Source organism: Falco peregrinus, chromosome 21 (genome assembly GCF_023634155.1).
Source record: "Falco peregrinus isolate bFalPer1 chromosome 21, bFalPer1.pri, whole genome shotgun sequence".
Taxonomy (NCBI): domain Eukaryota; kingdom Metazoa; phylum Chordata; class Aves; order Falconiformes; family Falconidae; genus Falco; species Falco peregrinus.
This window is the reverse complement of record NC_073742.1, coordinates 676,060-692,795: the sequence shown is the minus strand read 5'-3', so window position 1 is coordinate 692,795 and position 16,736 is coordinate 676,060. Positions and strand designations below refer to the sequence as shown.

At 48.9% G+C, this 16,736-nt stretch overlaps 1 pseudogene; it reads right to left on the bottom strand.

Annotated features, from left to right (window-relative positions):
- Positions 1-12,554: 12,554 nt before the first annotated feature.
- LOC129782960 (NADH-ubiquinone oxidoreductase chain 2-like) lies at positions 12,555-13,595 on the bottom strand (annotated as a pseudogene).
- Positions 13,596-16,736: the final 3,141 nt, after the last annotated feature.

The window sequence follows — 16,736 nt, the reverse complement described above, 5'->3', positions numbered from 1 at the left end:
AGCTAACTATAAATGACCGCTCCTGCAGGTTATCATCAACTTCCCAGACCCTGCACACAAGAGTGACATCGTCCAACTCCGAGGTCCCAAAAACGAGGTGGAGAAGTGCACCGAGTACATGCAAAAGAGGGTGGCAGACCTGGTAAGGAGGTCTTCTGCCTGCACTTCCCTCCTACGTGCCTGGATAACCCTGGGGCAAAGCAGAGCTCTACTGGCTTGGGTAGAGCTAAAACACCTCAAGAGGAGGGAGCTGTCGGCGCTGTTTTGGCTGAATGGAGGCAGGGGGTAGTACCTGTTATGGGAAGGCTATAGGGGAACGTCCTTGCCTTTGTTTAGTCTTACAAGTCCCTCGTATAGAGAACTTCCTTGGGTCTAAGCCTCTTTTCAAAAGCTCGTTTATCAGAGTTCCTGAAGTCGGGCCTCCCTTGCCACGACAGTGTAATCTTCAGTTCTCCCTTCCTTTCTCCCTTAGGTTGAAAACAGCTTTTCTATTTCTGTCCCCATCTGCAAACAGTTCCACAAGAACATCGTAGGGAAAGGAGGTGCCAACATCAAGAAGGTGAGATATTGCTCCTAACTCAAGTGCTCGTGATGATCACTGCCTGCAGCAAAATCCCACTGGATGCTCTCTCCTGCCCATTGGTGGTGTCCAATATAGCCTGCGAGGGTTTTTCTTCTGACATGGGACGCTTCTGAGATGATTTTTTTTTTTTTTTCCCTTTGTGGCAGATCCGTAAAGAAAGCAACACCAAAATTGATCTCCCAGCAAAGAACAGCAACTCGGAGACAATTGTTATCACAGGCAAGAGGGCAAACTGTGAGGCTGCTCGCCACAGGATAACATCACTTTGGAAGGACCTACAGAAGATGTGCATGTGGCTCAGGAACCGATTGAAGCCATGCTCAAGGAACTGGTGAGCTGGAGTTACTAGTTCCAGTAAGAAACTGGGGGAAGAAGGGGCAACAGAGCAGAGGTGATGAGGTGTTTGTCACATCCATCGGATGTCTTGGCATGCTTAATCGAACTTGCAGGAGACAAATTGTGTGGCCAGGTGGATGACGCCCCTTGGTTATGAAACTCATCCACAACATCCTTGAAAAGTCAGCATTAATTTTTTTGGTGCGGAGAAGGAAGGATTCTCTTGGTTATAGCTGGAGAGGCATAGAAGTCAGTCTTTTCAATGTTTCATGAGCACAATGCTCTCTTCTCAAAGCAGAGGAATGCTTGTGCTCTGCTGAAGAGCAGAAGTGCTTGTAGCTGACCGCTGGTGAGTCAGTGCCAATACTGGCAGTAGGCAGTTACTTAGGGCACGAGACAGAAGCGGTGGCCTGTCCTACCTGGCCCTATATATTCTAATATAAAATAATGTACATACATACATAGATAGATAGATATAAAAAATATAATTCTTTTTAGATCCACGGGACGGATTACGCAATAATCAAGGCTGACCACCAATTCCACCGACACCTCATTGGCAAGAAAGCAGCTAAACGGTAAGTGGAGTGCCTTTCTAGTCCTTCCCATGCTCACACTCTTCGTGTTTAGTAGATGGTATCAGGGGCTCTGTAGCTCACCCAGTGTGCTGTCTCCATCACATTTCCTCTGCTTTTCTGGAGTGGTGGTGGTACAAGGAGAGAAATGGGCCGTGAGGCCTTGCGATGGCTTTAACGGGTGAAAGTACCTTGGGAGCCTGAACAGTAGTGGAATTACTTTGATGTGTCCTGGAGGAATTTTTTTTTTTTTTTTTTTTTTCCACACGTTGCTCTGTGCGAATGACATTTTAGCAGCCAGTTGTGGGTGGTGGAAATGTGCTTGGTGAGCTTCTCCCTGTAGAGGAATGAAGGCGGTGGGTTGATTAGCATTGATAACACGCAGCTGTGGCCTTGCCTCAGAGGCAGTGGGTTGATTGACATGGACGATGTGCAGGTGTAGCTGGTTCCCGCTAAGGGGTTAAATAGCCCTGTGGCTTGTGGGAGAGGGTGTCAGCTGGAGGAGGAGCAGTGTGGTCTGGCCTCTGGAAGAAGGTGCTACAGCACCGGCAGTAGAATATGGCCAACGCTAAAGCCTTGTTGCGGTCTGCTAGTTTGATAGCACTGCAACGTGTCCCCAGCCAAGAGTTTGGGGTAGAAAGGAACGATTATCCTCTGCTCTAAATGTGATACTGTTTGGGGAAGAAACACGCCTGGCTCTGACAAGGGAACAATGGGCTCTGTAGATGCCACGGTATTTACTTGGACAGGCTCTCGTGTGGCACAGGTCTGCTCTCGCTGAACTCCAGGGGGAAGAGGCAATTTCCCCTGGCTCAACCCTACCCCACTGAGCCCTTCCCAGAGGCGGCTTTACTTCTTCAACAGCCTCTGAGCAGTGATAATCAAGGTGCCTTGCTTCCAGGTCTTTGCCTAGCAGACGGCGTCACCACAGTCCTTGCCTCGAAGTGAACAGGATGAAGGATCTGTACAAGGTGTCTGTGCGCATTCCCCCGGACAACGAGAAGAGCAACCCGATCAGAATTGAAGGAGACCCACAGGGGGTCCCACAGGCCAAGAAAGAGCTGCTGGAACTCGCTTCCCGTAGGGTGAGTGGGTAGGACGTGATGTTTGGGAGACTGCAGGGTTTGGGCTCTCGTGTTCCCTTGTAACCTTCTGGTGCGAGTGTGTGCCCCTTGCCCACGGAGCACTTGGATCTCAGGACAAGTGCAAGTTCCTCTTCACAAATGTCTTCCCCTCTTCCCTCGGGTAGCCCTTCTCTGTCAACGCAGAGTGAATTTGGTCTGGAGAAAAGAGGGACAGTGCTGGCAAGTAAACCGTCGGGCAGCAAACCGCTAAGTCAAAGTAGATGGCTCTCCGGCTGAACACTCAGTGTGCCCTCTGTTCCCGTCAGGAAAATGAACATGCTGCGGACCTAATCGTTGAGCAGAAATTCCACCGGACCATCACTGGGCAGAAGGCTGAGCGGGTCTGGGAAATCCGGGAGCAATTCCCAGAGGTAGGGCTTTGTAGGAGAGGAGGAATCCAGAGGGGTTATTTCCTACATGGGTAGTAGGCCTGTCGTCACAGAAGTCGTAACTTTAGTGGCTCTGTAGCGCAAGTGTCTGAGAAGATAGTTCTTTTAGCCAGAGGCCGCTAACACGGTTCCCCTTTTCTGAATGGGAAAAGGGCATGTGTAGGATCCCCCCAACCTTTGCATGTGTCTGACACAAGGGTTCTTGCTTTTGCTTGAGCTAACTATAAATGACTGCTCCTGCAGGTTATCATCAACTTCCCAGACCCTGCACACAAGAGTGACATCGTCCAACTCCGAGGTCCCAAAAACGAGGTGGAGAAGTGCACCGAGTACATGCAAAAGACGGTGGCAGACCTGGTAAGGAGGTCTTCTGCCTGCACTTCCCTCCTACGTGCCTGGATAACCCTGGGGCAAAGCAGAGCTCTACTGGCTTGGGTAGAGCTAAAACACCTCAAGAGGAGGGAGCTGTCGACGCTGTTTTGGCTGAATGGAGGCAGGGGGTAGTACCTGTTATGGGAAGGCTATAGGGGAACGTCCTTGCCTTTGTTTAGTCTTACAAGTCCCTCGTATAGAGAACTTCCTTGGGTCTAAGCCTCTTTTCAAAAGCTCGTTTATCAGAGTTCCTGAAGTCGGGCCTCCCTTGCCACGACAGTGTAATCTTCAGTTCTCCCTTCCAGCCTCCCTTAGGTTGAAAACAGCTTTTCTATTTCTGTCCCCATCTGCAAACAGTTCCACAAGAACATCGTAGGGAAAGGAGGTGCCAACATCAAGAAGGTGAGATATTGCTCCTAACTCAAGTGCTCGTGATGATCACTGCCTGCAGCAAAATCCCACTGGATGCTCTCTCCTGCCCATTGGTGGTGTCCAATATAGCCTGCGAGGGTTTTTCTTCTGACATGGGACACTTCTGAGATGATTTTTTTTTTTTTTTTTCCCTTTGTGGCAGATCCGTAAAGAAAGCAACACCAAAATTGATCTCCCAGCAAAGAACAGCAACTCGGAGACAATTGTTATCACAGGCAAGAGGGCAAACTGTGAGGCTGCTCGCCACAGGATAACATCACTTTGGAAGGACCTACAGAAGATGTGCATGTGGCTCAGGAACCGATTGAAGCCATGCTCAAGGAACTGGTGAGCTGGAGTTACTAGTTCCAGTAAGAAACTGGGGGAAGAAGGGGCAACAGAGCAGAGGTGATGAGGTGTTTGTCACATCCATCGGATGTCTTGGCATGCTTAATCGAACTTGCAGGAGACAAATTGTGTGGCCAGGTGGATGACGCCCCTTGGTTATGAACCTCATCCATAGCATCCTTGAAAAGTCAGCATTAATTTTTTTGGTGCGGAGAAGGAAGGATTCTCTTGGTTATAGCTGGAGAGGCATAGAAGTCAGTCTTTTCAATGTTTCATGAGCACAATGCTCTCTTCTCAAAGCAGAGGAATGCTTGTGCTCTGCTGAAGAGCAGAAGTGCTTGTAGCTGACCGCTGGTGAGTCAGTGCCAATACTGGCAGTAGGCAGTTACTTAGGGCACGAGACAGAAGCGGTGGCCTGTCCTACCTGGCCCTATATATTATAATATAAAATAATGTACATACATACATATATAGATAGATATAAAAAATATAATTCTTTTTAGATCCACGGGACGGATTACGCAATAATCAAGGCTGACCACCAATTCCACCGACACCTCATTGGCAAGAAAGCAGCTAAACGGTAAGTGGAGTGCCTTTCTAGTCCTTCCCATGCTCACACTCTTCGTGTTTAGGAGATGGTATCAGGGGCTCTGTAGCTCACCCAGTGTGCTGTCTCCATCACATTTCCTCTGCTTTTCTGGAGTGGTGGTGGTACAAGGAGAGAAATGGGCCGTGAGGCCTTGCGATGGCTTTAACGGGTGAAAGTACCTTGGGAGCCTGAACAGTAGTGGAATTACTTTGATGTGTCCTGGAGGAATTTTTTTTTTTTTTTTTTTCCACACGTTGCTCTGTGCGAATGACATTTTAGCAGCCAGTTGTGGGTGGTGGAAATGTGCTTGGTGAGCTTCTCCCTGTAGAGGAATGAAGGCGGTGGGTTGATTAGCATTGATAACATGCAGCTGTGGCCTTGCCTCAGAGGCAGTGGGTTGATTGACATGGACGATGTGCAGGTGTAGCTGGTTCCCGCTAAGGGGTTAAATAGCCCTGTGGCTTGTGGGAGAGGGTGTCAGCTGGAGGAGGAGCAGTGTGGTCTGGCCTCTGGAAGAAGGTGCTACAGCACCGGCAGTAGAATATGGCCAACGCTAAAGCCTTGTTGCGGTCTGCTAGTTTGATAGCACTGCAACGTGTCCCCAGCCAAGAGTTTGGGGTAGAAAGGAACGATTATCCTCTGCTCTAAATGTGATACTGTTTGGGGAAGAAACACGCCTGGCCCTGACAAGGGAACAATGGGCTCTGTAGATGCCACGGTATTTACTTGGACAGGCTCTCGTGTGGCACAGGTCTGCTCTCGCTGAACTCCAGGGGGAAGAGGCAATTTCCCCTGGCTCAACCCTACCCCACTGAGCCCTTCCCAGAGGCGGCTTTACTTCTTCAACAGCCTCTGAGCAGTGATAATCAAGGTGCCTTGCTTCCAGGTCTTTGCCTAGCAGACGGCGTCACCACAGTCCTTGCCTCGAAGTGAACAGGATGAAGGATCTGTACAAGGTGTCTGTGCGCATTCCCCCGGACAACGAGAAGAGCAACCCGATCAGAATTGAAGGAGACCCACAGGGGGTCCCACAGGCCAAGAAAGAGCTGCTGGAACTCGCTTCCCGTAGGGTGAGTGGGTAGGACGTGATGTTTGGGAGACTGCAGGGTTTGGGCTCTCGTGTTCCCTTGTAACCTTCTGGTGCGAGTGTGTGCCCCTTGCCCACGGAGCACTTGGATCTCAGGACAAGTGCAAGTTCCTCTTCACAAATGTCTTCCCCTCTTCCCTCGGGTAGCCCTTCTCTGTCAACGCAGAGTGAATTTGGTCTGGAGAAAAGAGGGACAGTGCTGGCAAGTAAACCGTCGGGCAGCAAACCGCTAAGTCAAAGTAGATGGCTCTCCGGCTGAACACTCAGTGTGCCCTCTGTTCCCGTCAGGAAAATGAACACGCTGCGGACCTAATCGTTGAGCAGAAATTCCACCGGACCATCATTGGGCAGAAGGCTGAGCGGGTCTGGGAAATCCGGGAGCAATTCCCAGAGGTAGGGCTTTGTAGGAGAGGAGGAATCCAGAGGGGTTATTTCCTACATGGGTAGTAGGCCTGTCATCACAGAAGTCGTAACTTTAGTGGCTCTGTAGCGCAAGTGTCTGAGAAGATAGTTCTTTTAGCCAGAGGCCGCTAACACGGTTCCCCTTTTCTGAATGGGAAAAGGGCATGTGTAGGATCCCCCCAACCTTTGCATGTGTCTGACACAAGGGTTCTTGCTTTTGCTTGAGCTAACTATAAATGACCGCTCCTGCAGGTTATCATCAACTTCCCAGACCCTGCACACAAGAGTGACATCGTCCAACTCCGAGGTCCCAAAAACGAGGTGGAGAAGTGCACCGAGTACATGCAAAAGAGGGTGGCAGACCTGGTAAGGAGGTCTTCTGCCTGCACTTCCCTCCTACGTGCCTGGATAACCCTGGGGCAAAGCAGAGCTCTACTGGCTTGGGTAGAGCTAAAACACCTCAAGAGGAGGGAGCTGTCGGCGCTGTTTTGGCTGAATGGAGGCAGGGGGTAGTACCTGTTATGGGAAGGCTATAGGGGAACGTCCTTGCCTTTGTTTAGTCTTACAAGTCCCTCGTATAGAGAACTTCCTTGGGTCTAAGCCTCTTTTCAAAAGCTCGTTTATCAGAGTTCCTGAAGTCGGGCCTCCCTTGCCACGACAGTGTAATCTTCAGTTCTCCCTTCCTTTCTCCCTTAGGTTGAAAACAGCTTTTCTATTTCTGTCCCCATCTGCAAACAGTTCCACAAGAACATCGTAGGGAAAGGAGGTGCCAACATCAAGAAGGTGAGATATTGCTCCTAACTCAAGTGCTCGTGATGATCACTGCCTGCAGCAAAATCCCACTGGATGCTCTCTCCTGCCCATTGGTGGTGTCCAATATAGCCTGCGAGGGTTTTTCTTCTGACATGGGACGCTTCTGAGATGATTTTTTTTTTTTTTTCCCTTTGTGGCAGATCCGTAAAGAAAGCAACACCAAAATTGATCTCCCAGCAAAGAACAGCAACTCGGAGACAATTGTTATCACAGGCAAGAGGGCAAACTGTGAGGCTGCTCGCCACAGGATAACATCACTTTGGAAGGACCTACAGAAGATGTGCATGTGGCTCAGGAACCGATTGAAGCCATGCTCAAGGAACTGGTGAGCTGGAGTTACTAGTTCCAGTAAGAAACTGGGGGAAGAAGGGGCAACAGAGCAGAGGTGATGAGGTGTTTGTCACATCCATCGGATGTCTTGGCATGCTTAATCGAACTTGCAGGAGACAAATTGTGTGGCCAGGTGGATGACGCCCCTTGGTTATGAAACTCATCCACAACATCCTTGAAAAGTCAGCATTAATTTTTTTGGTGCGGAGAAGGAAGGATTCTCTTGGTTATAGCTGGAGAGGCATAGAAGTCAGTCTTTTCAATGTTTCATGAGCACAATGCTCTCTTCTCAAAGCAGAGGAATGCTTGTGCTCTGCTGAAGAGCAGAAGTGCTTGTAGCTGACCGCTGGTGAGTCAGTGCCAATACTGGCAGTAGGCAGTTACTTAGGGCACGAGACAGAAGCGGTGGCCTGTCCTACCTGGCCCTATATATTCTAATATAAAATAATGTACATACATACATAGATAGATAGATATAAAAAATATAATTCTTTTTAGATCCACGGGACGGATTACGCAATAATCAAGGCTGACCACCAATTCCACCGACACCTCATTGGCAAGAAAGCAGCTAAACGGTAAGTGGAGTGCCTTTCTAGTCCTTCCCATGCTCACACTCTTCGTGTTTAGTAGATGGTATCAGGGGCTCTGTAGCTCACCCAGTGTGCTGTCTCCATCACATTTCCTCTGCTTTTCTGGAGTGGTGGTGGTACAAGGAGAGAAATGGGCCGTGAGGCCTTGCGATGGCTTTAACGGGTGAAAGTACCTTGGGAGCCTGAACAGTAGTGGAATTACTTTGATGTGTCCTGGAGGAATTTTTTTTTTTTTTTTTTTTTCCACACGTTGCTCTGTGCGAATGACATTTTAGCAGCCAGTTGTGGGTGGTGGAAATGTGCTTGGTGAGCTTCTCCCTGTAGAGGAATGAAGGCGGTGGGTTGATTAGCATTGATAACACGCAGCTGTGGCCTTGCCTCAGAGGCAGTGGGTTGATTGACATGGACGATGTGCAGGTGTAGCTGGTTCCCGCTAAGGGGTTAAATAGCCCTGTGGCTTGTGGGAGAGGGTGTCAGCTGGAGGAGGAGCAGTGTGGTCTGGCCTCTGGAAGAAGGTGCTACAGCACCGGCAGTAGAATATGGCCAACGGTAAAGCCTTGTTGCGGTCTGCTAGTTTGATAGCACTGCAAGGTGTCCCCAGCCAAGAGTTTGGGGTAGAAAGGAACGATTATCCTCTGCTCTAAATGTGATACTGTTTGGGGAAGAAACACGCCTGGCTCTGACAAGGGAACAATGGGCTCTGTAGATGCCACGGTATTTACTTGGACAGGCTCTCGTGTGGCACAGGTCTGCTCTCGCTGAACTCCAGGGGGAAGAGGCAATTTCCCCTGGCTCAACCCTACCCCACTGAGCCCTTCCCAGAGGCGGCTTTACTTCTTCAACAGCCTCTGAGCAGTGATAATCAAGGTGCCTTGCTTCCAGGTCTTTGCCTAGCAGACGGCGTCACCACAGTCCTTGCCTCGAAGTGAACAGGATGAAGGATCTGTACAAGGTGTCTGTGCGCATTCCCCCGGACAACGAGAAGAGCAACCCGATCAGAATTGAAGGAGACCCACAGGGGGTCCCACAGGCCAAGAAAGAGCTGCTGGAACTCGCTTCCCGTAGGGTGAGTGGGTAGGACGTGATGTTTGGGAGACTGCAGGGTTTGGGCTCTCGTGTTCCCTTGTAACCTTCTGGTGCGAGTGTGTGCCCCTTGCCCACGGAGCACTTGGATCTCAGGACAAGTGCAAGTTCCTCTTCACAAATGTCTTCCCCTCTTCCCTCGGGTAGCCCTTCTCTGTCAACGCAGAGTGAATTTGGTCTGGAGAAAAGAGGGACAGTGCTGGCAAGTAAACCGTCGGGCAGCAAACCGCTAAGTCAAAGTAGATGGCTCTCCGGCTGAACACTCAGTGTGCCCTCTGTTCCCGTCAGGAAAATGAACATGCTGCGGACCTAATCGTTGAGCAGAAATTCCACCGGACCATCACTGGGCAGAAGGCTGAGCGGGTCTGGGAAATCCGGGAGCAATTCCCAGAGGTAGGGCTTTGTAGGAGAGGAGGAATCCAGAGGGGTTATTTCCTACATGGGTAGTAGGCCTGTCGTCACAGAAGTCGTAACTTTAGTGGCTCTGTAGCGCAAGTGTCTGAGAAGATAGTTCTTTTAGCCAGAGGCCGCTAACACGGTTCCCCTTTTCTGAATGGGAAAAGGGCATGTGTAGGATCCCCCCAACCTTTGCATGTGTCTGACACAAGGGTTCTTGCTTTTGCTTGAGCTAACTATAAATGACTGCTCCTGCAGGTTATCATCAACTTCCCAGACCCTGCACACAAGAGTGACATCGTCCAACTCCGAGGTCCCAAAAACGAGGTGGAGAAGTGCACCGAGTACATGCAAAAGACGGTGGCAGACCTGGTAAGGAGGTCTTCTGCCTGCACTTCCCTCCTACGTGCCTGGATAACCCTGGGGCAAAGCAGAGCTCTACTGGCTTGGGTAGAGCTAAAACACCTCAAGAGGAGGGAGCTGTCGACGCTGTTTTGGCTGAATGGAGGCAGGGGGTAGTACCTGTTATGGGAAGGCTATAGGGGAACGTCCTTGCCTTTGTTTAGTCTTACAAGTCCCTCGTATAGAGAACTTCCTTGGGTCTAAGCCTCTTTTCAAAAGCTCGTTTATCAGAGTTCCTGAAGTCGGGCCTCCCTTGCCACGACAGTGTAATCTTCAGTTCTCCCTTCCAGCCTCCCTTAGGTTGAAAACAGCTTTTCTATTTCTGTCCCCATCTGCAAACAGTTCCACAAGAACATCGTAGGGAAAGGAGGTGCCAACATCAAGAAGGTGAGATATTGCTCCTAACTCAAGTGCTCGTGATGATCACTGCCTGCAGCAAAATCCCACTGGATGCTCTCTCCTGCCCATTGGTGGTGTCCAATATAGCCTGCGAGGGTTTTTCTTCTGACATGGGACACTTCTGAGATGATTTTTTTTTTTTTTTTCCCTTTGTGGCAGATCCGTAAAGAAAGCAACACCAAAATTGATCTCCCAGCAAAGAACAGCAACTCGGAGACAATTGTTATCACAGGCAAGAGGGCAAACTGTGAGGCTGCTCGCCACAGGATAACATCACTTTGGAAGGACCTACAGAAGATGTGCATGTGGCTCAGGAACCGATTGAAGCCATGCTCAAGGAACTGGTGAGCTGGAGTTACTAGTTCCAGTAAGAAACTGGGGGAAGAAGGGGCAACAGAGCAGAGGTGATGAGGTGTTTGTCACATCCATAGGATGTCTTGGCATGCTTAATCGAACTTGCAGGAGACAAATTGTGTGGCCAGGTGGATGACGCCCCTTGGTTATGAACCTCATCCATAGCATCCTTGAAAAGTCAGCATTAATTTTTTTGGTGCGGAGAAGGAAGGATTCTCTTGGTTATAGCTGGAGAGGCATAGAAGTCAGTCTTTTCAATGTTTCATGAGCACAATGCTCTCTTCTCAAAGCAGAGGAATGCTTGTGCTCTGCTGAAGAGCAGAAGTGCTTGTAGCTGACCGCTGGTGAGTCAGTGCCAATACTGGCAGTAGGCAGTTACTTAGGGCACGAGACAGAAGCGGTGGCCTGTCCTACCTGGCCCTATATAATATATATATGTATGTATGTGCGTACAATATTATATATATATAAAATTCTTTTTAGATCCACGGGATGGATTACGCAGTAATCAAGGCTGACCACCAATTCCACCGACACCTCATTGGCAAGTGTGAAGAGGAAGATGAAGCCCAAGGCTCACAGTATCGGTGGATCTCATTTGATGGTGCCTCCGTGTGGTGTGGCTAGTCAGCTGAATACCTGAATGCCGGATGGGATGGCGATGATTATAGTGGCGGAGATGAAGTATGCTCGGCTGTCTACGTCTATTCCTACAGTGAATATGTGGTGGGCTCATATGACAAAGCCCAGGAATCCAATCGATAGTATAGCTCAGACTATTCCTATGTAGCCGAATGGTTCTTTTTTGCCTGCGTAATACGTTACAACATGTGAGATGATTCCAAAGCCGGGAAGGATTAAGATGTAAACTTCCTGGTGGCCAAAGAATCAGAACAGGTGCTGGTAGAGAATGGGGTTTCCCCCTCCAGCGGGGTCAAAGAATGTAGTGTTTAGGTTTCGGTCGGTCAGTAGTATGGTGATGCCGGCGGCCAGGACTGGAAGTGAGGGCAATAGGAGTACGGATCATACGAATAGGGGAGTTGGATATTGCGATAAGGCAGGGGGGGTTATGTTAATGGCTGTTGTGTTAAAGTTGATGGCCCCTAAGATGGAAGACACACCTGCGAGGTGTAGGGAGAAGATGGCTAGGTCTACTGAGGCGCCAGCATGGGCTAGGTTGCCTGCTAGGGGCGGGTATATGGTTCATCCTGTTCCGACTCCAGCTTCTACTGTGGAGGACGCTAGGAGCAGTAGGAAGGACGGAGGAAGTAGTTCAGAAACTGATGTTGTTTATGCAGGGGAATGCTATGTCTGGGGCTCCAATTATAAGGGGGACTAGTCAGTTTCCAAACCCTTCGATTATAATGGCTATAACTGTGAAGAAGATTCTTACGAAGGCATGGGCAGTGATGATGACATTGTAGATTTGGTCATCTCCTAGGAGAGTTCCTGGTTGGCCAAGTTCTGCTCGAATAAGGAGGCTGAGGGCGGTACTCGGCTATGCCTGCCCATGCTCCGAAGAGTAGCTATAGGGTGCCGATGTCATTGTGGTTTGTTGAAAATAGTCATCGGTTGATGAAGGTCACGGGTCAGATGGCTGAGTGTTTAGGCGTTAGGCTGTAGTCCTTTTTACAGAGGTTGAATTCCTCTTCTTATCGACTCTGTGGTGAAGTTCATGTTGAGTTGCAAACTCATTGATGTACGCTGAGAGTGTGCCGGAGTCTGGTAGACAGAAGCTTGTTGGTTTGAGCGTCTAGCTGTTAATTAGAAGTTTATGGGATCGAGGCCCGTCTGTCTAGGCTTATCGTGGAGGCCCTAGCTGCATTAGAGTATCTGAGTTGCATTTAGATGGTGCAGGTTTAGTGTCCTGCGGGCCTTAGTGGTGTGGGCAGAAACTAAGAGGATTTAACTCTTAGTTAAGGCTTTGAAGGCCTTCGGTTTGGTAGGCAGGGGATCCTAAGTTTCTTAGGTAACGGTCAGGATTGCGGGAGAAGGGGGGAGAAGGAGGACTGACAGAGAAATTAAGGTAGCAATTGGTGTGCCTGTGGATTTGTTATTGTATCATTGTTTTATGAAGCTTGTAGTGTTTGGTGGGAGTGTGATTGTGGAGCAATATGCAAGGCGTAGGTAGAAAAATAAACCTAGTAGGGAGAGTATTGAAATAATTATGGCTGCGGTTGATATCTCTTGCTTAGTTAGTTCCTGGATAATGAGTCATTTTGGTAAAAAGCCAGTGAGTGGGGGCAGGCCGGCTAGGGATAGTAGTGCTAGCGTCAAGGATGCGTTTAGTGATGGTATTTTTGTTCAGGAGGTTATTATTGTGGATAGTTTTGAGGAGTTGGTTGTGTTGAGGGCTAAGAAAATGGAGGCGGTTCTTAAGGAGTATGGGTAGAAGGTTATTAATGTTAGCTTGGGGTTGTATATGAGGATGATGGTTATTCAGCCTAGGTGGGCGATCGATGAGAAAGCTAGGACTTTTCGGATTTGTGTTTGGTTGAGTCCTGTTCGCCCTCCGATGGCTGCGGATGCAATGGCCACGGTTGTCAGTAGGAGTGGGTTCAGTGAGGGGGCAGTTAAGAAAAGAAGAGTGAGTGGGGGGACTTTTATTCATGTAGAGACGAGTAGGGCAGTGGTTATAGGTGAGCCTCGTATGACCTCTGGACATCAGAAGTGAAAGGGTACTAGGCCTAGTTTTATTGCGACTGCTGTAGTTAGTAGTAGGGAGGCTGTTGGGTGGCTTAGTCGCGGAATGTCTCATTGTCCGGTGAACTGTGCGTTGATTGTGCTTGAGAAGAGGATTAATGCGGAGGCGGTTGCTTGGACGAGAAAGTATTTGATCGCAGCTTCCATAGCTCGAGGGTGGTGTGATTTTGAAAGGAAGGGGATAATGGCAAGGGTGTTGATTTCTAGTCCAGGCCAGGCTAGCAGTCAGTGGTTGCTTGAAATTGTGATGGTTGTTCCTAGTAGAAGGCTTAAGGAGAACGTTAGTTTTGTGACGGGGCTCATTTAGTAGAGGAAGAGGTTAAACCATCATTTTCGGGGTATGGGCCCGATAGCTTTTGTTTAGCTGACCCTACTGGGAAGTAATATAAGGGGAGTATGGAGCGCTTTGATCTCTTCTGTGCAGGTTCAATTCCTGTCTTCCTAAGGTTTTCAACGGAGACAATGGGATTCGGACATAGAGACGGTCTCCGGTTCACCTCAAACAGGAGAACTGAATGCAGTTGTTCGTGTTTTCCGAGAATGGAATGTACCGCTCCACCTTGTTACTGATTCTGCTTATGTTGCAGGTATTGTTCCACGAGCTGAAGCTTCTGTGCTGCGGAGTGTTTCGCATTCACAACTCTTTACCCTGTTACAGGAACTTATTTTCCTTTTGGACTCTCGATCTGCGCCTTATTTTGTTATGCATATTAGGTCTCATACCTCGCTACCTGGTTTTCCTGCAGAAGGCAATCGATGAGCTGACCTATTGCCGTGACCAGTTCAAGTACTGCCAGACCGTATTGCACAAGCTAAGCGAAGTCACTCTTTTTTTCCATCGAAACGCTGGAGCTCTTAAGCGACAGTTTGGCCTTGCTGCTCAACAAGCATCAAATATTATTGCTGTCTGTCCCGATTGTCAAAAACATTCTTTCCCATCAGTTGCTGCAGGAGTTAATCCTAGAGGATTACAAAGCCTACCGTTATGGCAAACAGATGTCACGCATGATTCTGAATTTGGTAGCCTTAAATATATCCACTCTTCCATTGATACATTTTCAGGTGCCTTGGTTGCCTCGTGTCACACAGGAGAAAAGGCACGAGCTGTTCGTAGACATTTAATGCGTGCTTTTGCTGCTTTAGGTATCCCCTTAAGCTGGACCGTTATCGGTCTTTATCTTTACGTTTCAACAACTGTAAAAACCTCTTTTGCCCTATGGGGTAGAACTCATATTACCGGCATTGCTCATTCCCCCACCGGTCGATCTCTCATTGAAGGGTCTCATCGGTCTCTGAAACGTTTATGACAACAACAAAAAGGGGGAATGGGCATGGCTATTCCCGAGGAACGGTTACAGAAAGCGTTGTATGTTTTTAATTTTTTGAATTGTTCTTGAATAGATAACGACCCACCGATAGGTCGACGTTTCACTGCAGCTACCTCCGTTGAGGCACGGGTTAAAGGCCCGGTATCGGTCCGAGATGCAGAAACAGGTAAAATTATGGGACCATATCCTCTTGTTACACGGGGAAAAGGTTATGCTTGTGTCTCTACAGAAAAAGGACCTAGATGGATCCCAGCGAAGAATGTCAGACCATTCCGTGAACCTTTACCGCAGGCAGCTGATACCGACACCGACGCTACAGAATGAAATAAAAACTGTGTGAGGATTACTGTTTTGCATTAATGTTAGCTACCCAAAATCAGGACATAGCATATAGATTTCGCTTGTTACAGCGCCTAGAACGAGCACTATCACCCTGGATCAAGCCACTGAACAGAGGTAATACTCTCGGACCAAGCGGGGGAACGGGACGACTCATTGTCCATGGAACGATGATTCCATTGACACTGATAAGGGGAAGGGAGGATTCATAATGAGAGAACAACTAGGTATTATGAAGGAGAACAGGAACTGGGGGAAGAAGGGGCAACAGAGCAGAGGTGATGAGGTGTTTGTCACATCCATAGGATGTCTTGGCATGCTTAATCGAACTTGCAGGAGACAAATTGTGTGGCCAGGTGGATGACACCCCTTGGTTATGAACCTCATCCATAGCATCCTTGAAAAGTCAGCATTAATTTTTTTGGTGCGGAGAAGGAAGGATTCTCTTGGTTATAGCTGGAGAGGCATAGAAGTCAGTCTTTTCAATGTTTCATGAGCACAATGCTCTCTTCTCAAAGCAGAGGAATGCTTGTGCTCTGCTGAAGAGCAGAAGTGCTTGTAGCTGACCGCTGGTGAGTCAGTGCCAATACTGGCAGTAGGCAGTTACTTAGGGCACGAGACAGAAGCGGTGGCCTGTCCTACCTGGCCCTATATATTATAATATAAAATAATGTACATACATACATATATAGATAGATATAAAAAATATAATTCTTTTTAGATCCACGGGACGGATTACGCAATAATCAAGGCTGACCACCAATTCCACCGACACCTCATTGGCAAGAAAGCAGCTAAACGGTAAGTGGAGTGCCTTTCTAGTCCTTCCCATGCTCACACTCTTCGTGTTTAGTAGATGGTATCAGGGGCTCTGTAGCTCACCCAGTGTGCTGTCTCCATCACATTTCCTCTGCTTTTCTGGAGTGGTGGTGGTACAAGGAGAGAAATGGGCCGTGAGGCCTTGCGATGGCTTTAACGGGTGAAAGTACCTTGGGAGCCTGAACAGTAGTGGAATTACTTTGATGTGTCCTGGAGGAATTTTTTTTTTTTTTTTTTTTTTCCACACGTTGCTCTGTGCGAATGACATTTTAGCAGCCAGTTGTGGGTGGTGGAAATGTGCTTGGTGAGCTTCTCCCTGTAGAGGAATGAAGGCGGTGGGTTGATTAGCATTGATAACACGCAGCTGTGGCCTTGCCTCAGAGGCAGTGGGTTGATTGACATGGACGATGTGCAGGTGTAGCTGGTTCCCGCTAAGGGGTTAAATAGCCCTGTGGCTTGTGGGAGAGGGTGTCAGCTGGAGGAGGAGCAGTGTGGTCTGGCCTCTGGAGGAAGGTGCTACAGCACCGGCAGTAGAATATGGCCAACGCTAAAGCCTTGTTGCGGTCTGCTAGTTTGATAGCACTGCAACGTGTCCCCAGCCAAGAGTTTGGGGTAGAAAGGAACGATTATCCTCTGCTCTAAATGTGATACTGTTTGGGGAAGAAACACGCCTGGCCCTGACAAGGGAACAATGGGCTCTGTAGATGCCACGGTATTTACTTGGACAGGCTCTCGTGTGGCACAGGTCTGCTCTCGCTGAACTCCAGGGGGAAGAGGCAATTTCCCCTGGCTCAACCCTACCCCACTGAGCCCTTCCCAGAGGCGGCTTTACTTCTTCAACAGCCTCTGAGCAGTGATAATCAAGGTGCCTTGCTTCCAGGTCTTTGCCTAGCAGACGGCGTCACCACAGTCCTTGCCTCGAAGTGAACAGGATGAAGGATCTGTACAAGGTGTCTGT